Raw genomic sequence first — 27,009 nt, 5'->3', positions numbered from 1 at the left:
TCTGGGAGCTCTGAGCACTTTACGTATTTGAGGCTGTTGCTTCTTCCTGCACTTTGAGGCAGATGCTGCTCCTCCCAAATCCCATGCTGAGGGGACAACATGCCAGAATCAGCACGATTTTTTCCTCTTCTCTGTGCTTTTACTAAGAAGGAGACAGCTTAGCCTATCATGCTTTCCAAAGATGATATAACATTACCTTGGGGAGGATATGCCCCATGTCCTGTTAGGATTCTGTCATACCACGTCAGTCTGGAGCACATGCTTGCTCCTTGCTCCATGGTATACACTGAGCTCCTTCCAGAAAGAGTTTTACAGCAAGCTCACAGTTGCTTTAAATTAGAAAAGTTGGCAAATGGCCGAGGAAAGAAGCGAGAGCTTATTTAGCTGAGACAGACAGTTACAAAACTCCATGCGAGAGAATCAAGCTTCAGATACCTTTTCACAAAGTACCCTATTTGTCATCACAGCATTTGAATTTGTTTTAAGGGCTTTTGAATGACCAAAAATTGCCTGTTGGCTTGAATTTACGACTCTTACACTACCCAAACGGAGCACGTTGCTTTCCCTGAAAAATCCGATGTCATCTACTCGAGTGTGAGGGTAAGTTGTAACTGATTCTACTTTCCTGAACTGACTTCTCTGAAATGCATTTGGAGAAGGGGAAGCAATAGATGGACTTTTCAGAAAAATGTGTATTTTTGCTGGAATACATGGGATTCTGTTAGAAATAGACTGCGGTAAGGTCTCTGTGAAATCTATTTATGTATCTTGTAAGAAAAAAGTAATAAACTTGGACATTTATGCACACAACATTCCCATCAGAAAATTAGAAGACAAATTGTTTTGAAAATCAAAGATGTAATTTTCTGGCAAAAAAAGTAGTTTTAAATGTCTACCTTTCACAGAGTTTAGGGTGATTAAATTATCTAGAATATTTTGAAATATTTCTCTCTCTCTAGTGTTAATCTTACATTCTAACAACCCAAACCAAAGACTATTTGGGTTTTTTTGCTTGTGAGTGATTTCATCATCATTCCGAATCTTCACTTGAGCAGTTGTTGCTATGGTTTCATAGAAACTTGTTTTGCAAAAAAAAAATAAATAAATTTATAAATACCAAATAAATCATTTTGCTTCAGGGCTGTGCTATTGCAAAGTTAAGTTCCTGCATTTAACTTACTAAACCTTCACAAATATATCCATTTGTTATTATGCTGGTGTGTTTCTTCTGTTTGGCTGGGTTTTTTCCAAGGTCATTTAACTTTTTGTGCTTCCATTGCTACCAGCAGTGGGCTTTGTGCCTGTGTGTAGGCTGGGGAGAGAATATGTGTTGTTAAATACGAATGAAATGCAGAGTGTAGAGTGAATAATCACAGTCTTGGTCTGGGTAGGTGAGAGTGTAAATGGATTAGCAGTTTCTTGCTCCCTTTTTTCCCCTGGGTCTCTGGTTACCATTACCCAGGCGAGGCTGAGGAAAGCACTGCCTGCATGCCAGCTGCCCAAAACCTGATACTCACAGTGGTGGCTAATTTCTATCCCAATCATTTTCAAGGAAATGATGAAGCTTTTCAGGCTGATGTTTTAGGAAAATATGGGTGTGAGCACAGCATTACCCACAGCCCTTTGAGCAGTAATGGAATGGAAATTCAGTAATAGCAACCTGCTTCAGAAATCACACAAGTATTGGGTTCTATAGCTGTATTCGAGAGGCAGAAAATCCTTCTTCCTGTAGTGCCTGCTCCCTGTTTTCCCTGACTTGGGACAACTTCAGCTGTGCTACTGGAGCAGATTTACCCTGGTGAGAATGTAGGGCTGTCAATCCCCCTGATGCTGTGTCCCTCTGGGTCACACTGTAGGAAATTAATTTAACAGTAGAGAAACAGGGGAAAGAGTGCAGAAAATAAAAACTGGAAGTGGAGGAGCTGATATGCCTGCCCACTCTCATGGAGAAAATCCTAAAATCCTGGTACACTTTGAAGCTGCCCTTGGGTTAAGTTTGTGCTGAGTGGGAAGCCCACCATCACCATCCTTACTGAACTCTGGAAAGGTAGAGGCAGGGACACCTTTATCAGGTATCATCTGGGTGAGGATTACGTGGAGCAGGGATTGGGAAGTGTATTACCCTCTCTCAATGGTTGCCTATTCCTCGTCAATGCGATGGGCTGGTGGGAGTAAAGGTGGTAAAGGCTGGTCCTGCTCCATGTTGCTTAATGACACAGGAGGCAGGGAGGTGTATGAAATTGAGTATCTCAGACACAGGGGCTGTTTCTGGCTCAGCAGCAATGACAGGGAATGATGCAAACGAAGAATGTAGTGGTTTATTATTTCATTCCCTCCTCTATCTTCACAGTTCACTTTTGCATTTATCCACAGTTCAGTCACAGTGACAAGGTGAGAAAGTAGATGGGAATTCATATTCTGAGTGCTGGGTTTGAGTGCCTGCAGGAGAAGTTCCTGTGTCCCATTCACAGAGCTGGCTTATATCCTTAATTTGCTGTGACATGTCCATTCACAGGTCAGTCCCATGCACTGGTAAGCCTAATTTCCAGAGTCCTTAAACAGGTGCTACATCAACGTTACATATACTGTCATTGCATGATCATATAACATCCATATTACCAAAGGGATACATTGCAAATGATAAAATGAGAACTTAGATTGACAAGACAAACTTAACCTCACGCAGGAGTGAAAATCCTAAGGCTGCAACCTTTTATACAAATAAAGTTCCTCAGAAAAAATCCAGCGTGCTTGTAGCAAGTGTGGGTAGAGTCCTTCCCAAATCTTCATTTGCAAAGCCTAGCCATGATGATGAGAAAAAATACAGCGTTTCTGATTCCCGTGAGTTGCTTGTCACAGATACAAGACAGGTCAAACTCCATTTTCACTGCTGAAGTGGCTTCTCTGTTAGCCAAAAGGACAGCAAAGCAATTATGTGATTGCCTTGGCAGAGAAATCTAGAGTCTTTGTAGGCTCATTTTCATGGTCCTACCTCCCAAAACAAAGACTGCAAGTGAGATAATTACTGAGATTTACATTTTAGTCACAGATATTGGGCAGCGAGTGTCAGCAAAGGGTATTCATTTCTGCTCCCAGTCTCTCCAAAGTAAGAGGTACAGATCAGTAGAGTAGTTTCTCTGTTGGGCTGAAGAAGGAATCTAGATTACTCTGATTTCCCAATGCTGAAATAAATTGTTCCTGTTCTTCGTAAATTAGGATTCAGTTTTCATTTTGGAAAAGCAGTGTGAATCTGTTCCTGCTTCTGTCCAAGCCTCACCTATTGTTGGATGCAGATGGGAAAGCTCAAAGCACCTGATTCAAGTCTTCAAAGTTTCACTAAGCCTTAGAGTGGGGATAGGGCCATATGATCAAACAGTCTACACATTTCTGGGGGGGGGGGGTGTTGAGAAGGACAGAACTATTTAGTATAAAGCTAATTCTTATCACAGAGGAAAATGAGGACCACTTTTAAAGGGGAAGAATAGGCTATGCATAATGGGAAAAATATCCTGGCAGTGGAAGTTATACAGTTATAAAATAATCAGAGGGAAAGAGGGAAAGAGGAGGAAAGTCTCACTGTCTGGGATGTTTCACTTAGTCTGGGCAAACCTAGCAGAAATCTGTGGGGAGCAATCTTTCCTAGGCTGAGAGATGTGATAGTCCATATGTTGTGCTGGAGTTAATGTATTGGCTCATCTTTAGTCTATCTACTGGATTTATCTTCCTCATCCCTGTGAGTATCACATCCCTCAGACCCCAGTGGGATGCAGCCTACAGGAGTGGAGGCCAAATCTCAAATAAGATTTAATGGAAATAGTTGATTGTGTTTGGACACCATCAGGCCACCCATCCTATTTGCAGTTCACACTCTCCCCTTCCCCTTTGGAAAGACCCCAAACCCAAAATCAGACATCTTGCAACAAACAGGAACATCTGTGAAGAGTCCAAGGTTAAAGCTGGAGAAGGAAGGGAACTGTTCAGTAGGGGGATGGGTTTTTCGCATGTAATTCATGCACTCTGTGTTATTTCTCTCATTTTTTGCTATGTTCTTTAATAAAGATATTTTTCTATCTGGAAAAAGTGAGTTGGAGAGGGTATTAATAGCTGAGGTGGGACCTGAAATGTAGTTTAAAAAATGTGCAATAAAAACAGGGAGTGACATTGCTAGAAAACCAAGGAGAGCTCAAATGGCAGAGCTGAAAAGGTGTGTCCAGACTGCTCACCCCACCTCTTTCCACTGGTCTGATGGGCCTTGTGACTGGATTCAGGCCAGTGTGGGAGTCCCATCACTGCAGCACAGGGGAAACTGATCTGTGATCTGCTGAGAGAGGCACCTCTTTTGGGTTTTTTACTCCTTGGAAAAAAAGAGAGAAGTCTGTCCTTTTTCTGGATTTGTCCAGGAAAACTCTCCCTTTTCTTGGAGGGGGACTCTCCCTGTGCTGGAACATGCATCTGCTATTCTCACTAGCAGTTACAACTCAAGACCAAAAGTCTTTTCCCTTTTCAGCAGTCTATAAAAACTTGATGTTACGCCAGCCTTGCTAGCCCTGCACTGATGTTCCTGCACAGCGCCTTTCAGTGTGCCTGGGGGTTGAACCCGCCTTCCTAACATATCCCAGACTGCTGTTGAAAATCCTTTTTCTCTGTCACTAAGCAGTGGGAGTGCAGAGAAACACCTAGATTACTCTTTGCATCCATTCCTTATTCTAGACACCACGTTGGTATTTATTTTACAGAGCAATTGGCTCATTTGAGTCTTTATAAGCTCCAGCTCTGCACAGATGTGCTCTGAAAGTTATCTTCCAGAGACTGTCCTTTTTTAGGCCCCTAAACCTGAGGACACCCTTTGATCACCCTTTGATCAAAGATGTCTCACACATCTTATTTGTCTCCAACTTCACTTCCTCTATCATTTCCCTCCTGTAAATTACCAACCTGGTAGCCTCCTAGACCTTCCATTTTTCTGGTGTGTCTGTGTGTTAACCCATGGGCTCCCCTTTATCACTTCCTCACAGGGGGCTTCCGAGGAGGGCTTGCTGGCAGCCATTCGTCCCCAAACTCATGGTGGTTGATGGGCCACCCTGTAACCTGCTCAAATGATGTGGGAAGGCACTCTCCAGATTCCTGAGAGCTGATTTTCCAGTGGAAAGACAGAGGCTGCTTTGGTCTCTCTTCAGTTACTGTTTGTGTTATTCATTGCAGACATTCATGCTAGAAAGCAGTGATACACGCCTGCAGATGACCTCTGAGCACCAGATTTGAGGTGGGGCAGCAAAAAATTATTCCAGGGAGAGGCAGTGATTTTGAGAGTGGGAACAGGTTAGTCTATGCTCCAGCAAAACAGCTTGCATAAAGTCCTGGTTGTTGGATCACAGCTCCTCTCCTGGAAGAAGGGCGTTTTCATTTCTCTCCCTATCTTGGGTAAAGGGAAAAGAAAATAAAGAAAAAGCATCCCCTTTACTGATTCAACTTCATCATCATCAACTTCATCATGTATCTGAGTCTTCCTCATGGGAATGCAAAGATCAAGTAACATCCATAGTCAGGCTGATGGGAACAGTTTAGGCATGATAAGCAGGACCAGGGGTCCTGGCTAGCTGTGAAACAGGTTGTCCTATTACCTCTTCCCTCTCTCCTGCACCCCCAGAAAGAGCATGTACTGTCTGCCAAGGGTTGGCCCTTGGGGTGTCAGAGGGGCTGTGCTGCATAGCCTCCATGGACCTCCATGACTGTGCAATGAATATTTATTTGTTTCTCTAATGGAGAGGCTTCATTTCTCTGTATTTTCAGCTTTACAGATGGATGATGCTGCTTTGCATTGGAATGGGGTTTCAGAGGCTGCATTGGGGACTGCCTTCAGCTTTTTAAGGAGAATTGAGAGTTTCATCTGCAGGATTGCCTAGGATGATCCCCTGCATGCTGACAGACCACACACCTCAGTATTGATTAAAAATTTCTGTGCCTGGAGTTTCTCGGACAGAAATACATACACTTTGCACTCACTGTGTCACATTTGAACAGTGCCTCCTGCACTAGCAGGAGGTGCCCAGCTTGTAGGACCTGTTCGGTAATGCTGGTCTGAGAGCCTGTTCTGAACCTGCCTGGAGTTTCTTGTTCTTACAGATTCTGATAGATTATGGGGAAATCTTGATTAAACGTAGATAATCCTTAAACTCACCTGGAGAAAATATCCAGAAAAAAAAAGGGAATCTTGGGAATAGGAGCTGTTAGAAACTACCCATCATCTTATCTTCTCCCTTTCTGCAGTCATACTCTGTCCTTGAGAGTCAGGGCTTCTGTCTGAGAATTTTGACTGCCAAAGGCTGGGAAAAAAATGTCTGACTGGTGTGTGTAAAGTATCTGTTTCTGCAGCCCAACAGGGCACGTATTAAACCTCTGCAGTGAAAGTCAGGACACACCAAGGTCAAATCAATCCTTCATGGAGATGCACAGACTGGGTCTGCCATGGGTGCAGCTCCAGGGATGGCAAGGTTATATTTGTATTGCTGTATCTGGCAGGATTTAGCCCCAGCTTTCCCCTCCTGCAGATAATGGCTCGTAGCCAGGAGGGCTGTTTTCGTACCTCCTGCACAAGTTGAATGCCCATGTGAAGTACTTTGATGTGATGTATCTCTTGGCCATTTCCAGCCTGCCTTGGCAATCAGAAAGTTATAACACCTCTGCAGGGATATGCCAGAGTTGTAAAATATCTTGGTTCCCTCAGTTAGGACCATTTTCTTCATCTGAAGGGATGGCCAGGCCACTGATTGCCATCATTGCTCATCCTTGAGCAACCTCCACAATGACTCTGGCACAAGGTTTGGATTCCTTGACATCAAGACTTGATGATCCCATAGCGGAAACAGTTTTGCTTGCACAAAAGAAGTGCCAAGACGCCCTTAAAAGGAAGAGTCTGCAGAGAGCAAACTGCTGGAGATGCTCACCACTGCTCCTGCCTCACTAGGAACCATCCTGAACAAGCCCAGAAGCAGGCACACACCTCCCTTGGCCCACCGAGTCCCAGTGCAGAGGGGGGACAAGCCTGATCCTTTTGGACTCCACAGGCAGAGGTGGGAAGGACCATGCCCCGGTACTGAATCCCCCCACATTAGAGCAGCCCAGCCAGCCACGTTCCCGTATGCGCCTCCATTCCAAGCTGTCAGCGGAAGCAGATGTTTCTAATTTATCACTAAAACCAAACAACTTAATCCCCAAAATATGCAGCAGTGGGGGGTGAGGAGGGGCCCTTTCACTTAAAGCTGATTTATAAATTGGGTGATTAAGGTTAATTTGTCTATGAATGAAGCAAATATGTGTCAGATATCATTTCTAACGTTTCCTCCCTCTAATTTTTGCAAGTCCTAAACATCCAAAGCCTTTTCAACCTGAGGCAATGGGATGCATTCCTATTCTTCTGGCCAAAAGTGGCTGGCACTGCTTCCTTTCATCAACAGCTCCAATATTTATCTATTTAGACCTTCAGAACATTATTTAGATGTAACAGAGGTTGCAGCCCTCCATAGCACAGGTGCCAGAGGCGGGCCTCAGAGGTAACTCCAGTGTACCCCTTCTTGCTTTTGGGGATGTTAGTTCCCCCCTGGCTGCCTGGGAGTGATGGCTGGAGGGTAGCCTGGTGCCAGAGAATCCTATGCTGAAAGCCCTGGCGGTGGGAACTGTGCCATGGGTTTGCCCAGAAACTGCACTCACTTCACTCCACAACATGGCTGACAACAGAGATGGGAAGGGGCCTGAGTCCAAGCCCATTTCAGATCAGACTGAGGAAGTTAGTGGGTTTGCCTGTGTTGTGTCAGTGCTGGAGGTTATGGCCAACCTCAGATCATCTGTATTTCAGCACATGCACAGATATCGAGCCATCCGGCCTTCAAAAAGTACACATACCCTGCTACTGCAATCAATACACGTGCCCTGCTTCTGCTGACACCCACTTCAGACCACCAGTTCCTATTGCTCATAGCTCATGTTGTTGTTCATGGAAAAGGGCTCCTCTCCAGGCAGCTGGCACCCAGCCACAGCACGTCTGCCATGCAACAGCAATGCAGTAGCCTTAAAAAGACCTTAACAGCATAAGCATTGTGTGTCTGTGAAAGGTGATGGGAAAAGGCAACCCCAAACAGCAGCAGGATGGTCAATATGCCTGGGCATCCACAAAACAGAAGATACCTCATATGGGCCTCAGCAGCCCACGGACCCCCCACCCCAGGATACCAGGCTGGGAACACCAGAGCTCAGTGGGGCCGGTCCCAGTGGCTGTGGCTTGCTGTGCAGCCAGGAATAAGGTGCACAGGGAAGCAGAGTTCATTAGCATGGCGTTAACCAAACCCTGGTGGTTATGGGTTTATTGCCTATGGGGTAAATGGGAAGAATACTGAGCTCAGTCTGCAAATTGCTGCACTAAACCCAGCCTGATTACATAGGAAAAAGACAGCTGTACCAATTTCTTCAGCTATAGCTTTAAAAGTAAGGATTTAATTAGGTGTCCTTACCTGGTAGACACTGCTCCTTATTCCTCATATGCTGGTGCCCCTGCTGCAGAAAGGGACCCAATGTCACAGGCTGACCCCTGGGTCTCACATGCAAGAATAAGCCCCTGCAACCGCAGGGGTGTCAGTGCCCGTACCGAAGCCATGGCACAGCATACTGCCTTTGGACATTCGGGGGTTCAGGTTTAGTTGCAGCTGCTGAGGGGGTTGTAAGAAAATGCAAAACAGCCTCATGTGCAGCTCTCTGGAAATTCAGCTTTGAACTGAAACAGTGGTAAGGTTGTGGGATGCTGTTGCAATGACCAGTGCACCTCTCCTTAGCAGTCTTTTCCACTGTAACCAGCATCTCCTGCAGCTGGAGCAGACAGGAAATCCTTCTTCTCCATTATTTCTATTAAATGGTAGAATTAGGCAATTTACCAGGATTTCAAGGAACTTTTCTTCAAGCCCAAATGTCAGGTGGGCTAAAGGGATGAATGGGAAGGAGAATAGAAGAAAACCAGAAGGAAAGCAAGTCATCAACAGCAGCAGTAGGAGCAGGAATCAGAGCCCTCAGTGCTCTGCTCCAGCCACTACACTCCCATCCCTCCCACACAGGATATACATAAAGTGAGCTGGGAAAACAGGGGGTTTGAGAAGAAAACTGAAGTCAAGTGGAACAACACTGAGCTTGAACAGGCCTGAATCAATTCTAATTTTTTTCTAAAAACCCACCATTTTTATACTTCAGTCCCAACAAGTACGATCACTTTAGTAGTTTTAAGCTACATGCAATGGGGGCACCAGCAACAGTTTATTCTGCAAACCTGCAATCTGCTTTTTAATCTTGGAGCCTTTTCCCAAATGAAGAAATGCCATTCAATTCATTTGTATCAGCAATGCAGCCCTGTACTTCTTGAGAACTGGGCTGCACTTCAAATGATGGTATACACAGTAAGTGGCTTCTCCTCCACCTAGTTAAAGAAGTGCCTTTCCTCATGCTGTGTTCATGAGGGATGGTCAGAGACACCCTCATATCTGAAAGCTTTGTACTTGTAGGAGGGAGAGTGGTTGCCGCTCATTGCAAGGAAAGAACATTTTGCTTTGATATTTTAGATAGCTTTGTCTGAAATAACCTCAACTTCACTCCAGACCTGATGAAAAGATGAATGAATTTGAAGGAGGAAAGCTGCTTCAAATTCCCATATATATCTTGAACATTATATTCTGGGGCCCTTATGTTTATTCCTGATTGTTTTTTCCAAGGTTGCAGAGAAGAAAGGGCTACAGATTTAACTTGTGGGAGATTTGATTTGTGCATAAAGGACCATTTTCTCAAACTGCCAAAAGATTAAACTTAATGTTTTACAATCATGTTCAAGGTACATGAGCAGCAGATTTTTGATAGGAAAGTGACACAAGCTGCTGATAGAAAGCCTGCTCTCTAATTCCTGAGGAGTGCAGGCTCAGGACATTTGCGTCTGAGCATGAGACTTGCTTTTGATGGGTTTTAATATTATGTGCTGTTGATGTTCCTAAATTATGTAGCTCAGTGAAGCATTCAAAACCAAATGTTCAGCCCCCATGGGGTATGGTAGAAGGCCTAAGGATAAAGCTTTGATGTGGATATAAAGCCATGGTAGCTGTCAGGTCCTGAGTCATCTTCCAGTGGCACCCACATGACCAGAAAGGGAATATATATGCTTCCACACAGTTTCGAGCCAGAATTTCTGCTGCTCTAAATTAATTATGTTGCCTCTGCAATCAGTGCAGCAGCACTGATTTGTATCAGCTCAAGGACTGGCCATTTGGATTTCAGGACTGAGAAGTCATATGGACAAGATATTACACACTACAGGTTTAAAAAGGAGATTTACCTTTTACATTTTAATAACATACTAATATAAATTATGAACTAAAAAGTCAGAATTCTTCCTTTTTCTAATGTGCAGTTTGAAGCACCAACAGGAATTTGCAACCCCTGAGTTCTTGCCCATTATTCACTAGTCCCTACACTATGAGACCACATGAACAAGTGCCATTAGCATCTCACCTCAAGTGAGAAAATTCTGCAATCCTAATTTGGCTGCCTTGGCAAACCTGAGCAGATATGCAGCACTGTGTCCAGAACTGGGGTTGGTAATATGGGACATCCACATAAGGGTTGCAAAGGAGCTTAACTGGGTCACTACAAGAAGCAGAACCAGTCAAGCATAGATCTGTGACCCATACTATATTTTTTTCATTTTTCTCAGAAGTAACACATTGTTCCCTAGCTACATGTCATTTATGTATATAAAACCATGGTGGGACCATGTATAAAAGAGCATTACTCACCAAAAGCTATAGACATGAGATGGAAGTGTGAAGGCCATGCATGTGAGCCACTTGTTTAAACATAAAAATTCTTATCTTTCAAGACAAGGCTATCTTGTCTTTCAATTCTTCCCAAGCCCTCCTTATGTATGAACTGAATTTCAAAATGAAAATTGATTGCGGGTGTCTTAAGTATATTTTTCCAGGCCTTCAATTTAAACAAGTTACAGCAATACTCACCTTCATAAAGTTTTTGATCACTGCAATATAAATTCTCACTGACAGCAGCAGAGATCATGGGACCTTTCCTGTTTTCCAGAACCAGCTTTTACTAATTTAGATCCCATTCCAGACTGGCTGTTTTTTAGGAAGAATTATTCATTTGATGATCCCTAGTACAGCTGCCTACCACATGTACAGCAGCAGTGTACATGTGCAGCACTTTTTAATTTTCCCCCACTTTCAGCCTCAGCGCTGGAACCCATTACATAGCTGGTGTTTCACAAATGCTGTGTTACTTTACCCCTTTCTTCAAAAAACGATCTGTAATAGCAAGGTGGCTATTAATAACTAACAGCTAACTAATAGCAGGAATGCTCAGAGGGCTGACAGCCTGTACAATGCCAGCCCGGAGAGATGACCACTCAGTCTCTTACTGTGCACAGACTGTGATCTCTGGCTAATGTCATCCTTGTGCCCTAAGTCCACATCTGTAAAATGAGATATTATTTTCTGGCTTCAGTGCCAAGTAAGTATAATCAAATGACTGGGTAATCAGCTATTGCAATAATCACGAGCTTGTAATTACCTGAGATAAAGGATGCAAAATCCCTCTGGATCATAATTACTGAGTCATCTCCTTGCTCTTGGGGGTAATGGGGTCAGATGTGCTGCATGGCATGGAAAACTCTGAATAATAGTCATCATTGCAGAGACAGCTGCCAGCTGATTAGACCTGCTTTGAGCAGATGTTGGATGAGATGAACTCCAAAGGTCCCTTCCATCCCAAATTGCCCCTGTGATTGTGTTCTAACACTGCACCTCTGCAAATACATCCTCCTGGAGCACTGAAGACCATGGGGCACACCCCCAAAGTAGTGCTGCAGGACACAGACTGCCTCCATCAGGGACAGACCAAGTCATGCTGGACTGAAGTGACTCAGGGCAGCTTGATGCCTCCACCAAAAGTGCTTTGGTACATGTGTCTCCAGACTGATCCTAGAAAAAGTATAGGTGCCTTTAGTCAGGACTGTGCCTCCATGGAGCCAATCAATGGCACAGTTTATGTCCACATGAATCATCTAAAGGTAATGAAAGTTTATCATGTTAGGAAATATGCTCTCTCGCTCAAATTTACCTGCCATGTCATCTTACATCACCACTGCATCAGTGTTTTAGTCCTTCTTGCCCAGCCTTTACATGAAAAGTGAAACTAAGCCTTGTGGTTCCTGTTGGCTCTGTGTATGAGCAATAAAGTAAAAGATTTTGGAAATAACAGCTACTGGGATGAATATCCCTGTGATGACCAAATTTTTTAAAACTGTGCATAAAATTAGACGATTTCAAAAAAGTTTTATTAAGATAGTTCAATGGACTGTGTCACCAGGGCTCTACTTTCTCAGGGTCTCAGAGATAACCTTAGTGCCATGCCATCCAAGCAGCACTCCCAGCCTGAAGGCAGCACAGCCCAACCAATCTCTTGGGTGCTGTTTGAATGATAAATAAGAAACACAGGACATTAATTTATGTATCAAGGTCTACGCTGCCTCTAGGGTTAAAGAAAAAGGAAGAAGAAGAAAAAACATTTTAACATTTTTGATAGGGTTGATCACGACACAGACTTCATCCTACATGTGTCGTACTTTTCCATCTGTGTTACAGCTCATGGGGTCCTGGCCAAGGTTCCGTGTTCACATTCGCAATTGCAGTTGTAGCTGCGACCCTTAGTTTGTTAACTGTTTTCTTAACTGCTATATAAACATCAGTGAATGCATATACAATATTCAATAAAGCAGATGACATTTGCAGTGACCAGCTGCCTCCAGTCATGAGACAAGATTGCACATGGCCACAGCAAAACAGAGCACCCAGAGGCTTGCAGGGCTTACACAGCCGGGGTGTGGCTGAAATGGGCTGGGGAGAAATGACATCGTCCATGCCTGGGGGGCTGCAAGTGCACTGCCCAATGGTTTGTTTCTTCCTCAGTCAAAAGCCAGATTCCTGGGGCAGAAACCAAGTCGTGCCTTGGAATAATTAGCTGGCACACAAATTACTGCTGTGTTTTAGATGCTGGTATTGAAAACAACACCGTTTGGTCCTCAGAAGTTAGGTATATATTCTGCTTGTCTCTAAACACTTCACAAAGCAGCAGGTCATAACTCCCTGGTCATAGTTTTTGAAGTTTAGCCTCTGGTAGTTACAGACAGAAAGCTGGACGGGCTCTGATACACCCTGCTCACGGGACTGCTGCCTGCAACCTGGGCGTGTGCGAGCAGTCCCGTGTGCCAAGCCTTGTTCCTACAAACCAGATCACAAGGTCTCCACATCATAAAATGAGAGTAAAAGTAAAAAATCCTAGCTATTTTCCAAAAATAGAAAAGATGAAACAGGAGAGAGGGAGAAAAAGCATCCTTGCTGGTGGTTTAGCAGAGAGGGGAGAGGTCCAGCACGGCAGGTGACAACAGGCTCAGCTCTGCCTGGCTGAGCAGGGCAGCTCTGCACCCACCTGTGGGAATGAGTCCTAGGTGTGAGACTTTAACCCACTGCAGACAAGAGGTGTTGTGGTATCTTAAGAATAACACTTGTTCTCACAACAGTTTTAAAGTAATAGCTTTCAAACATGTATTTTAATTAAAAAAAAAAAAACAAAACCAAAACCAAACCCCAATGCAAATAATTTGAAATTCAAGATATACATGTGTGATTTGACACTGCCTCATATTTTGAAAATGTTAGTGGAGAAAGAGAAGGTGAAAATAGCAGGAGCAGCTGAAAAGAGTCAAAATTAATTTATTGTAGACTTAGGGTTTCAGTATTTGACAAAAGAAATGATACAAATGGAAACTAAATTGAAACTGAGGCTTTTCATATTCAACAAAATATATCACTGCTACTAGTCAGCTACAACTGGGAGAGACAATTTAATTACTAATAAACGACTTTGGAGTTGTACGTGTGTTTTCATGTCTTAATAAAGTTACAAAAGAAGCAAAAATAAAAGCTGAACCCAAGTCTGAGGTTCAAGAAAAAAAATGTGTAGAGGATTTTTTCAAGTCCATTGTCACACAAGGGAAAAAATACAGTTGACAAAAGAGATCATTTGATCATTCATCATTAAAAACTATTATTTCCTTAAGCTAGAAATGCTTATTAAAAGGTTTGAGGGCTTTTTTGTTTGTTTTTTTTATCTTTACGTTTCATAAAACCAGAAAAATTGCATTTACAATATTTTAAAGTTTGATGTTAGACTGTAAGCTTGTTTCTCCTTTTCCCTCTTTTGCAACTGAATACAATGGAATGAATAAGGACTTTGATTTTCTTTCTTATCTTTGCTACTCCTCTAATAGGTTTTTTCATCCTCTACATAAAATCTCTGTCCTCATCGTCTAAGAATTATATTACTATATTTAAACTATTTTCTTTATTCTTGAAAGTGTAATTTTACAATGGAGCAAGGAATTTCTTTTTTTCCTGAAACCTTACATTTACCTATTTTAAGCTACGTCATTATTTTGCTTTTCTTATTCATCTCCATATTTGTTCTACTGAGGATATGTTCCAAAAGCTATGCTTGTTTTTATGAAGTTTAATAAGTTTAGGTAGACAAAAGGAAAGAGGGAGAGAAAAAAAAAAGTAACCAGATCTTCTGAAGGAGAAAAAAAATCTGAAAAACACTTGTTTTTCTTGCAGGCGATTCATTGCATTTGTGATGTCTAAAATGCTAAAATTCAGTCTGGGTTACATTTCCTGGCTGAGATACAGAGAGATTCCCAGAAAATCGAGGTTTGAAATAGAAAGTCAGCAGTAACCTCATATGGAAGACAAGGAACACCAGCAGAGGGGACAGAGCTTGAGAGCACTGCCACTTGGGAGCCATGAATTGAAATAGAGAAGCCTGTCGTCTTTGTTTTATTTTTAAAATATCGGAAAAAATTAAAAGCCAAAAACACGCATTGTGTTTTTGTTTTGCCGTGCCTGTGCTGGAAGCATTGCTCACATACCCTCCTGGTACAGAGCACACATGCCACGGTTTCTGCGCTGCGATCGCTCGCTCTTATGTTACTGCTCAAGTATGCATTCAGAAAAGAGCCAGCAGATACAGTAGATTTATTCTAGTTGTTGAGGTCAAGGGCTTCTTTTTTTTTTTTTTCTTTTTTGGACTCTGTAGAGGGGGAACGCTTTCCTCATAACACCAGACAGGCTTTCTGCTTTGCAGTCTACTGTCAGTGTGTACCACTGATAAAAAAACATCTGAGAGCATTTTTAAAGGATTTATCAATCTAAAGCACCGGTGAGTTATGTGCTGTCTCCTGTGTCAAACTTAGGAGGCTTTCAGCAAGGCGCAATATCTGTACGCAGTGCAAGTCAGAGGCTACAGCTGCTGGAAGCTCTTGCAAGCCATGTAAGTAAAGGGCTTTATTTAGCTGAAGCAAACTTTGTATAGTCTCTTGCCTCGTAAAAACTCTGAGATAATCTAAACTTAAGATGAATTTCCTAATACTAGTAATGTCATTATCCTGCTGTCCCTTTGAGTAATGCATGTATGTCAGCACAATAAATAAATATCTTACCTTGTTTTGCTTGTGAGTAGTGTACAGAGCAGAATCTGTACACGCCTCAGGCAGGCTCTGTTTGTTTTTCTGATTGCTGACCATTTCTGTTCTCTGTTTGTGACCAACACAGAGAACTCTCTGATTTCTTTGATTTCTTTGATTTCAAGGACAATGGGAATGTGGCAGGGAAATGCAAAGACTGTGTGAAGGAAAACAAAGAGGAGAAAGGCAGTTTATAAAGTGGTGTAAGTGAACCCAAAAGTTGTGGAACTTGTGGTCAACGGGATTCTATATGATTTATAGTGATGTTTAAGGGGTCACAGATAATGTGACTAAGAGGAAAATTAAATGAGAGAAGAAATGTTTTGATTTCTTTATAAAATGCATCTTTATGTTCATGCTCATATTTAAAATAATCACTTCCTGTATGGTTATTTGGAACTTATTGCAGGGGACAGATCACCTTTCTCTGAGCTTCGTGATGTAATTTAAGGTCAAGAAATATTTCTTTGTTCACTATCTAGTTCATGTACTTATTGAAATCAATAGGCCTGGCAAATAGGTGTTGAAATGACAAATTTCTCCTCTTGTCTGTAAGATCCTCCCTGATGTTTTGATGGCTACCAATATGCAGATATGGTAATAAATAAATGGAAGATGGATTAGCTCCACTGACAAGGTACAGATGGTACTACCCTGAGAAAAAATTTCATGCACTCAGACTTCTCAGTATCTTCCTGTTCAGTTTCTAGTCCCCTTGCACCCCTTGTAGCCTTTCCAAAAGCACCTGATCCCTATGACTTTGTACCTTCTATTTGCCTCACACTTTTTCCCAGTTTGCAACAACTTTTAGCAGGCCCTTCCCTCCAAACCTACATGTCTGACAGATGCAAATCCTGCCTTCCAATCCTCACAACAAAAATCTGCCACAGACCCACAGGGCAATACTAGCTTTATCTTTTGCAGATACACTGCTGCAATCTCCTCTTGCATCAGGTGCCCAGAGGAACGTGGATGCTGCCCTAAATAGCTTTCTACCTCTCCCAGCCCTCCTCTTGATTTATTTATTTCCATGGCAATGCAAGATCCGCATGGGGAGAGGGGCACTGTCCATTGGCAGAGATGCCCATGATTCATTGAAGGCAACGGAAAAGCCTTCCTTGTCTTCATCCAGACAGTCAGACCTGGGTGCCTAAACAGCAAGGAAATTAATGGACATGCTGGGCTGCAGAGATGCAGTGTGCTGCTTCCAGTGACACTGGGGTGTCACCTCCCTGAGCGAGAATGGAGAAAGGCTCTGTACAAAGAAGTTTGCAGAGAGACAAAGAATCACATCTTGAAGGTGCACTGACAGGAGCGAGTCAGAGATGAGTGGGGCTGGTGTGAAATTCAGACTTCTCTGATGATGGAGGAAGAACATGTTTTTTTTTCAAAGAGTGTTTGGGGAATGACAAAAAGTTTAATTTTCAGTACAGGGATGGGTAAGAGCTTTTTTCTTTGCAACACAGCTCTCTCATACCTAGCTGGTTCAATGGCACTCCAGGGAGAAAACAGCAGTTTGTTATAGTTTTTGAATTTATGTATATTCATGTGTTCCATTAGTCTCTTGGCAAATGCATCTTTTGATTTCTAAAGCTTTCTGAACCTTTCATATAGTCCTTTGCTTTGAAGCAACAGATGTCTGTGATAAGCAGATGGTTATGGCTTTGAATTTTAACATCTTTAAATAGTTTTGCATATATTTTACAGAGAGGAATGTACTCTGTCTTACTATGCAGTACTCGTGCACTAAATGAAAAGTATCTGTATCTGGATGCTTGATGTCACTTCCCAGCTTAAAAACCAATAAAACACATGTTTTTTAGGATTATTTGTTATGACATATTTTCATCCAATCATTCAACTTTTGTTTTCAAGTTACAAACCAACTGCAAAATGTACTAGTCTGATGTGAACTCAAAGAGAATAAGCAACAAAAAGAGTAAAAGGAGCTGCCTCACTTGTGAATTGCTTTCTCACTCTGATGTGTACTGGGAGCAGGCTGAAATCTTCCCCTTGCACAATTTCCCAGAAGAAATAATGTAGTGCCTATGGAAACAACTGAGCAAAATCTTTTGATCTTTTTTATTCTACAGTTTCACTTTCACAGCTATGAAATCTGATGAGTGGAGTATCTAAGAACATGAGATCTTATATCGGGAATAAAATTGAGAACAAAAATGGAAAGAATAGATCTCAAATAATTGTCTTTGAAGGAAAAGAAGTCATATACACAGTTTCATCCAAATGTTTTGATATTGGATATCAGTTTACTGCTCTAAAAATTGTAGTTCTTTTCTCCCTCTCTGCCTGACTTTCACACTTGAAGAGTTTGCTTTTTAAAGAAATCACTTGAGACAGTCTGTGACACGTGTGAACTGTTTAAACTTGACTTAGTTGATCTTAAGTATGGATTATTGCACATATTATCAAAGGCTTTGTTAATTATAATGACATAAGAGATGTTATTGCATGGACCCAGTCTTTACACAAGGCACCAGCCTGACTTGAAAGAAAAGAAATGCCTCATTTCAACCAAGCTTTGGAGCTTTTCCCTCCACCTTTGAAAAGGCTTTTGAAGGGTTCATAGTGCTGGAGAGGTGTTAGAAGAGCTCAGTGATGATGCAGGATATGCTCTTTCCTTCTCTTTTTCCCTCATTCTCCAATACTTCTTGAAACCTCTTCCTTTCTCACTTATTGAGGATATGGTAACCCTTAATCCCAGACTGTTCCAGAATACAGGTTTTCCTCTTTTTGCACCTCAAATCAGCCTCTCTTTACTCCATAAACAGCATGGCTAGTGTTCATCCTTTCTGGAGTAGAGAAAGTTTGGGATGCAGAAGGGGCCTGATGGGGACAGCATGCCCCAGCACAGCTGATGGACCAAACTGTCCCCCTGTTTGGATTTCAGTGTCTAATCCCCATCTCTGCAGGTACAAGCAAAGTAGATCACAATGTAAACAAAGCATGAAGGTTGAAGACCCCTGTAAACTGATACCCAAGGCTAATGGATGCTTTAATTAGTGCCTGGCATTTAATTGGTGCCTAATGCTATGCATTTCCTGGTGGTTTCCTCACCCAGAAGTCTTCTGGGACCAGTCAGTACCCAAAACAAAAGTGGACTGATCAAACCTAGAATTTTGCCTAAAGAGAGAATTTCCTCCAGTTCCACTTTGAAAGATTTAAGATCTCTTCTGTATCCCATACTGAAGAGTTAAAAAGAAAAGAGAAAAGAAAAAAAATTGTTGAAGTTGAAGAGTTCTATTTTAGTATATTGTTTGACAATATCAGGTTTTCAGGTTTAGAAATCTACATATAAATGAGAAGAAGTTGTGAAAACTTTTGATTGACAGATCGTTTTTCTTTCTGACAATTCTAATTATTTAAAGACTGCAAATGTTCAAAGACTTCAAAGACCACAGGCTACCTGACAGCAGCGTTAACTCAGAGAGTGGCTCTCCTTAATAAATTCTTGCAATATGAAGAGATTACCTTCTGATGTGTGACAGACTTCTCTTGTGTCTATCTCAAGATCTCTTTCTCTCTGTGAAACTCTGCTATCCATTACTGGTCTTGTGCAACACTTCAGCACATGTGTATTTATGTCCCTGGATACCACCTCTTGGCCTTACAGATGTGAGGACTGAGTATGAAGATAGAGAAAACTGAAGGTAGTTTTCCTGAATTCTGAAAGTATATGTCCATTCATTGCCACACATAAATAAACAGGTTCTTTGTAAAGAGGGAAAGAAAACAGCTTTTAATCCTTGACACAGTCCTGTGTGCCTATAATCATCCCATTGGGTCAGAGGTAGAAATAAACCCTCCAAACCTGCCAGAAAGTTCTCAACAGAAGTATTGACAAGACAATCAGCAAAACTGACCCATAAGTAGCAAAAACATCGGACCTGTTTGGAGAGCTGAGACCAGTTACCAGGACTGTGGTGCCTGTAATGGAAAACCTCTTGGCAGCAAGGAAGCAATGCACTGAAATGCCAGTTTGCAGATGTGAAGCAAGTCTGGAAGCTGCTCTAAGTGAGCTGCTGCAGTGGAGGGTTGTAATGGAAACACGGATTTTTTGTTGTGAACCTGCTGGAACAGATATCATCATCCTTAGTTATCAACTGATGTTAGTTAATGCAACTTTGAGTGACTGCCAGCTTCTTCAGTCCAGTGAAGTAACTAACACACTTGATATCTTAAATGTTGCTGGGCAGGGGGAGGGGAGGGAAATCTGCTATTCAAGGGGGAATTATTTCTGTTATATTTTTAAGATATCCTCTGTGGCTTTTGAGATGTTTCCTGAAATCTGCAATTACAGTAATGTAAGATCTGCATCCAGCTTTTTCTAAAATAATATTGAAGCAGACTACATGGTAACTAAAACAATTCTTTCTTTGAATGTCATCTCTCTTTCAGTTTGTCAGCTGCTGCTCTAGCAAGTAGTTTCTGCCTTGAGGGGCTGTTGATAGTTCATTGAGATAGCTCAGTATCTCAGCTGCCTTGTCCCTGTGAAGTCCTTGAAAACACTGAGAAAAATTTCTGTGTTCACCACAAATTGACTTTGTCGGTTATCAGTAGTTCACATCCTTGACAGCACTGAAGGCCTTTGATGGGGTATGTGGGGAAAGGTGGCAGTGCTGGAAGTCAAAAGAAAGCATTAGGATTGTTTGGGGTTTTTTGTGACAGTGGGGAACCCGATTCAGCATCCCAGGGTTGCAATAGCAAGGGCAGTGCCAGCATGCTCTGATTACTGCCTCTCGGTGCATGGACAACCTCCCCCCTACCTGCACTGTCATTAGCATGTCCCCTGAATCTCCTCCCTTAGAGGAAAAAAACCAGACTAGGGAGTCCTGGAGGACTACAAAAATCCCTCAGAGTTCAGGAGCACAACAAAACAAGTGCCTGGGCATCCCAGATGGGCAGAATGATCCCCAGTTACAACGCTGAAGACTTGGACTCTATGTGACTATGTTGAGTTGATCATACCGTGGCTGTTATCTTCTGCTCCTTAAAGAAAATGCTCTGGATTCATGACCATTCCTTGTTCAGGAAGGAAAATTTTCAGATTCCCTAGTTAGACTGACCACCAGTGGTCATAGAACAAGAGGGTAAGAATCCATATTAACTGATAATTAAGATATTTTATCATTACAATTATTGACAGACACTACAGACACCTAGAATTTTGTAATCTATAAATGGGCAGTCATCCTTCTTTTATCTATACCCATTTTTGAACATTATTTAAATTCCTATATCTTAAGTGGAAATCAGAGAAAAAACAAATACAATTTTTGGGGATTCTGCTTAAATCAAAGTAGTTAGAAGAAGAAAGACATAAATGAATACAATACCTGTGGGGTTTGACAGGTGACTCAAATACTGTTTTTTGAGAATAGGCATGAACTCAGCACATGAGGGAAAGTCATCCTCGTGTTTATCTTACTAGTTGAAGAAAATTATAGTTTCAGGTCAACAGCATGCAGAGATGGATGCAGTTGTTGCCAAACACAATCCCAACAGTGAATCTGCGCTGTGAACATTGCATTTGAAATTAGTCAGCAACAGCTATGTCATCTTGATTTGCATGCTAATACAGATGATGCAATGAGGCTCTGGAGAGATGGATCTACAGTAAACTGGCAATAAAATGTTTGTCCTTTATGGAGCATTGAAATTTCAAAATTCTCAGGGGTGTATTTCTCTAACTTTTCACCTTGCCTCTTAAATGAAGAAACATACCACTGTGGCCACATTTATGACATCACCTCTTCAAGGAGAAAGGGATGTCACACCTATTTCTTTCTGAAAACAGCAGGTGCAGAAACTAAGTTTTGGACATTTTTCCATAGACATGAGCTATTACAAAAGCTTGCACGTTATCAGCTTTCCTGCTGAGATAAGGCTACATTATGATTGAGAACAAGCGAGGTTTCAGGGCCTGCTGGACCCTGAAACAGACCACTAGACCCTGTTCCAGAAAAATAACGGTTCTGTGAGAAATATTAAATGCCTTCTCATTGATAAATGTTGTTTCCAAGACAATCTCATGAGAGAAGATCTTTGAACTGCAATGCCATTTCCAAAATGTGAAAGAATATTGGATTCTTGCAGGCAAGGAAGGGACATGAAAGTCCAGAGAGGCACCTCAACGTGTGGGGTGGTGGCAACTGGTGATCCCTCTCCTTACAGCAGACAAAGCAACACGTGGGTCTTTTGACATCTTCGTCCCCTTTGGTGTAGCTCTTTCTCACTCTTTTTTTTATCATAGAAATACTGAAAAAAACTTCTTCAACATCTCCTCACTAACACAATTTCTTAGTGTAGGATTTTATAAATCATATTTTTCTACATTTATGGAAGCTACGACCACACTTCTGTATGCATATGTGCTCGCATTGATTTCACTGCAATGCTAGCCTGTTGCCCGTTGTTGTAATGAAGTCTTAATATTTTTCCCTGTTGGTTTGAGGTGGCATTTTCCAGATTATGGGATTTCTTTCCCCAGACAAAAGGTGTGTTACATGTTGTCGCACTGTACCCCTTTGCTATGTCTTTGAGTGCTCAGTTTTCATGCTGGTGCCCAATGCTGTTCTTGAAGATGATGCTCTAATGCAGACAGGGTGTTTGGCCGATTTCTGCTTCAGATGGCTTCTACCATCTTTTCTTCATTGCTGCCAGTGTTTTCTTTTGCTTCCCTGGGGACACCAGATGCATCTAATGAGTCAGCTCCAGCTTCCAAGCTGAAACAGCTCATGGACAGCAGCCATGTGTTGTTCAGATTCTTGCATGGGAAGGAGAGATCTCCTTCCTTTTCTCTTGAACAAATTCACTCAATAAGAATTTGTTTCATATCAAACTGGCATTGCTTTTAGCTAACACCAACCTTTTCTAACTCTCTCCTTAATTCCAAGCTTTTATTATATGCTAAAAGAGGAGAGTTGCCTTAAAAGAAAATTGTTGCCTCAGACAGTTCACCTTGCTCCCAGCTTAAGTGATAGGATAAGAACTTTTTAAACCCAAAAGTCACAGGCTATAGCTGGTGAAAAATAAGACAACACTCAGAGACATGCTTCTCTCCAGTGTTGCATAAATAGGTATATAACATATAATGTACTGCAACATCACAGCAGGTCTCCCAAATTGAAAACAAGGAGGAATAAAAGACTGCCGTACCTTGGCTCTTAAATCCTTGAATGTGTTGTCTGTGTTGATTAGTTACTTTGATTTGTGCTTCCCCGCACAGCTCATTTTTCCCTTTAATAAGAGTTTGGCTTGTAAATTGTCACTTGTATTTTCACCAAACACTGCAATTAGACTGGAGTGACGGAATATATTACATTGTTTGTTTTCCATTATGTTTATTCCAGATGGTTTTTGTCACTGACTCTTTTTCTGAGCTGGGCTGTTAATAAATATAGGATAAATCTAATGAATAAATTTCCTGTGGTATAGATCTTGGTACTGTTCTTGGTATAGATCTCTGGTGGTGGCTGAGAGAGGGTTATGCTTCTAAATAATGGGTTCTTATTAGAACTACAGAAATGTTAATTCCTGCTCACTTATGAGAGGAAGATGGACTCCATGGATAGTGAGGGGTTAAAGATGATGCATATGTGGGGGTTTTTTCCTTTAAAAGTCATCCACTTAAAACTTAAGATGAGATTATGATGACTTCACAATTGTGATGCTTTATTGCTTCTCTGAACAAAGGAAGTGTTTTATGGAAAAGCTACAGCGTGAGTACCTGTTTTCATGCCTTTTATTGCTGGAAAGCTCCTCTGTGCCCTTGAGCAAGCTGTTTTTGTCTCTGTCTCGGTTCCTGAACAACACTTCTTTTCTTGTTCAGCTGTCTTGTCTCTTCAAATAGAAGTTGTTCAAAGTCCCAGCCTAGGCGGGAAATGCAAAAATTGATTTTAGAAAGAGAATTGGAACACTTCAGAGAAAAGAACCCCATATGGGATGGCAATGCAATGTGGACGTCTACAGGGCATCAGGACTTGTTGAAGTGGCATTGACTGGAAAAAAATGAAAGCTGTGACAGCAGACCTTGGAAAAGTCCTGTAACTTACAGAGTTTTCCAGTAGTGGCCTCTTAGTTTTTCCATTAGAAAGAAACATAAGAAAACCCAGGATGAAACACAAGATGGTCAGTCCTACCACCACGCAGAAGTTTTAAAATGAGAAGAGGTGACTGTAGTTGCTCAGAACTGGGATTTTAGAGTCTTGGATAGAGAGCACGTATTTTAGAAGATAGGTATAATCAGCAGATTACAGCAAACAAATTTTGTTTCTACTAACATTTCCCACTTTCTCTGTATTCTTCCAGGGAGCACATAAGCAAGAATCTGCCAGCAGTGCTGCCTTTTGTCAGTACAAGTGGCTTGTCGTGTCTTTTAGCTGCTTAGCTCTGCTCTAAACAACAAAAACTGTCTCTGTCTCTGAAGGTAATGCAAGACAACACTTCCCCAAGTGAAAAAACCAGTGATGAACACATGAGTGTCGATTTCCTAATGTCTGAAAGAAGAAATTGTTCATCTGGGCTCACATGGGCCCACTAGCAGCAAGCTGGGGAGCCCAGTCAGTGCTGTGAGCTGGGTGGCAGTGGGTCTCAGCCACAATGAAGAAGGAAAGTTTCTAGGAACAAGACTGGACAAGGAAGACAAAGGACAAGTACGAGATGTGAGAGTGATAATTCAGGAAGGCCCCAGAGGAATGGTGAGCTAAGGAAGGCAGGAAAGGCGTGGCTATTTTGATAACTGAGTATAAGAAAAACTAGAATACAGCCCATACCCTCAGCACTGGGTGTGCTGCCTGGCCAGGCTGTGAGGCATGAAAGCGTTAACCCTTCTGGAACTGGTTCAGGACATTCCAGTGCTTGAAGTCACACAGTAAAAATAAACCTCATGCCAGGCATGTCGCCTGTGGGGTTTATGCTCTGCTTTTTGATTCAATCATTTAGGAATGCAAAGCCCTTCTACCAGGTCTGGCCTTTAACAGCATCTTTGCTTTGCCAACACCAGACTGTGGCAGACAGTGGAGTAGATCCCATGGTAATGAAATCCACAGTAAAAAGGTCCATGTCTGCCTGTAGCTGCTCAGTCATGCTATTTCTGTAGGGCCTGATTCACCTCTGGACTGTGCTGTAGCATCATTTTTTGAAGACTGAAGACAAAATGCTTTCCATTCTGTGTGTCTTACACACCATACTCTTCCTAGGCACCACTGCTTGTCCACTTACATGGCAGGGAAATGGTGAGGCCGCTCAGAGAGGCTGAGTGTTTGCTAGGAAATAAAATAGATGGACAGCTTGTACATTAGATTGCTGTGTGTTTCACTGGCAAGGAGAAGGAGAGTTTAGCCATCCCCAGCCTGTTCCCTTTGTAAGCAGCAGTCACACTAAATGCAGCAAGGTGTGAGCTGGACTGCAGTGCTTGGAGGCAGAGAGCCCCTCTGGGGATTTGCCTTGGGTAGGACTTGGATTTTGTACTTTTGAGCAATAGTTCCTGCTTCTGTCACTGAAATCTTTATTTACCCCAGTATCCAGCACTCGGAGGCCTCCAGTGGCGATTTCCTCTCATTTCACATCTTTCTCTGTTGCTCTCCTTACTTTTGAGCTGACCATGATCAGATACTTTCATGTCACTTCTCTTGTGCCCTGGCATTCCTTTGGGTGGCAGATGGCTTCAGATTTCACAGTTATGCTTCCTCTGCTCCCCAGACCCACCAGTTTTGTTTTTCTTAGAACACAGGATCATTGAGGCTGGCACTACTTTGCAATTCTCACGCTGAGACGTGGTCTACTAAGAAGGCACGTGGGGAAAAACATTGTGGTGTTATTTTTTCTCTTATTAAGAAGTGGAGAACATGCAGTGAGCATGATGTTCTCATTTATCTATTTATGAGTGGTTCCTATTCAAAGGATTGTAAGAGAGAGTCAGGGAACATTGGATCAATTTCTATTTGATTACTCCTTGAAAAACTGGAAATTATCATGATGTAGTCCAATGACTTACTCTGGATTTACACCAGTGCCAATGAGAACATAATGTAGTCCATTAATTTTACTTCACATCCCAATGGACATGGACAATATATGCAGTGTGTTAAAACCTATCTGAATGCTTATTAAGAGTCCAATAATAATGGTATTTACTGAGGGTTATTTAAAAATGCATTTCCTTTCTTCACAACTTCCACGCTCTCTCTTTTGATCTTCTGTGATTGACACTGAGGACCTTGGCCATAAAAATGGACTGCAATTGCAAAGTCTTTAGTGAACTTTGTGAAGTATTTCACACTTCTCGCTCTATTTGTCGTAGTATTTTGCTGTCAGCTTAGACTTTCTCAGTCTTGTCTTTTTAACTCCTGAATGCACTACTATGTTTGGAAATATTTCATGTAGACTTTTTAAATAAAAAGAATTCATAGCACCCAACAATTATGTCATGAACCAAAATTTATTTTATCTATCTCCTTTATGAAAAGGATATTTTGGCCTGTTATAAGAACTGTTGATAATAATTATTCAATCTCTGCATTGACCTCATTAATACCACTCAGGGTGGTATTTGATAGCTATTAATGAAAACTGTTTCACTTAAAGATCAGTTGCATAGCAATTTCTGTAACAAGTACAAATAGAAAAATGTTGTAAGTCTCTTATAAAGCTCCATCCGATTCTACTCATGCCACTAAAGATGATTCAGAAATTACTACACATCCAGTCTGGGTCAGCTTCTGTGCTTATAGCTTGCATAATCCTAAAGACCATACCAGTGCCCATACCTCACTTGATTCATATCACTGCTTCCACATAGTAATGCATTGCAACACATACAATGTACTTGAAGTTGATGACCTTTTCACCAAAAAAAATTAAAAATGAGAAGGAAAAAAAAGTCTGTGCTTACAGTCAGAGGAGTAGAAAGCAGAAGAATGACATTACAGCATGAAACCTCTGTGGAGCTGGAGGTAACAAGGGCTGCGCTTTGCACTGAAAATTTTCTGAGCCTTCTCCCACTTATTTTCATCTCTGTAATATGCTAATGTGTTAGCTTTACAGTGTAGTATGCTGCCAGAACATTGCAACAATGGCACTCAATGCCAGATGCAAAAAAATCTTCTTGAAATATTACTAAATAAGGTATTGTGAATGTTCTACGTGGGAAAAATAAGTACATTCCCTGAGCAGTAAGAACAAGGGAATTTCTTAGGTCTAATAGCTCTTTGTCAAATGCTTGTCTTTCTTTATGATGTTTTTCTTCCCTTTCATTTAATTTCTCCAACTATCTCAGCTTTTTTTCTTCAACTAAAACGATCTATAATTTGCTATCACTTTATTATGGTTTGAGATTCATCTTGATCCATTTAGAGGAGTAACAACATACCAGGATTTCT

General features: G+C 41.7%; 1 protein-coding gene across 3 annotated transcripts in view; it reads left to right on the top strand.

The window, feature by feature from the left end:
• Window positions 1-244: 244 nt before the first annotated feature.
• Window positions 245-27,009, top strand: part of C1QTNF7 (C1q and TNF related 7) — a 50,540-nt gene continuing 23,775 nt past the window's right edge. Inside the window, exon 1 of one of the 3 annotated variants that reach the window (XM_064653218.1) lies at window positions 245-600. The gene's annotated coding sequence lies outside the window, so the exon portion shown is untranslated. Of the gene's footprint in view, window positions 601-14,837; window positions 15,418-27,009 lie in introns of those variants that run through there. The other 2 variants (XM_064653217.1, XM_064653216.1) reach the window with 2 other exon arrangements.

Source organism: Pseudopipra pipra, chromosome 4 (assembly GCF_036250125.1).
Source record: "Pseudopipra pipra isolate bDixPip1 chromosome 4, bDixPip1.hap1, whole genome shotgun sequence".
NCBI classification, from domain to species: domain Eukaryota; kingdom Metazoa; phylum Chordata; class Aves; order Passeriformes; family Pipridae; genus Pseudopipra; species Pseudopipra pipra.
The sequence above is the reverse complement of the archived record's forward strand: the minus strand, read 5'-3'. Positions and strand labels throughout refer to the sequence as shown.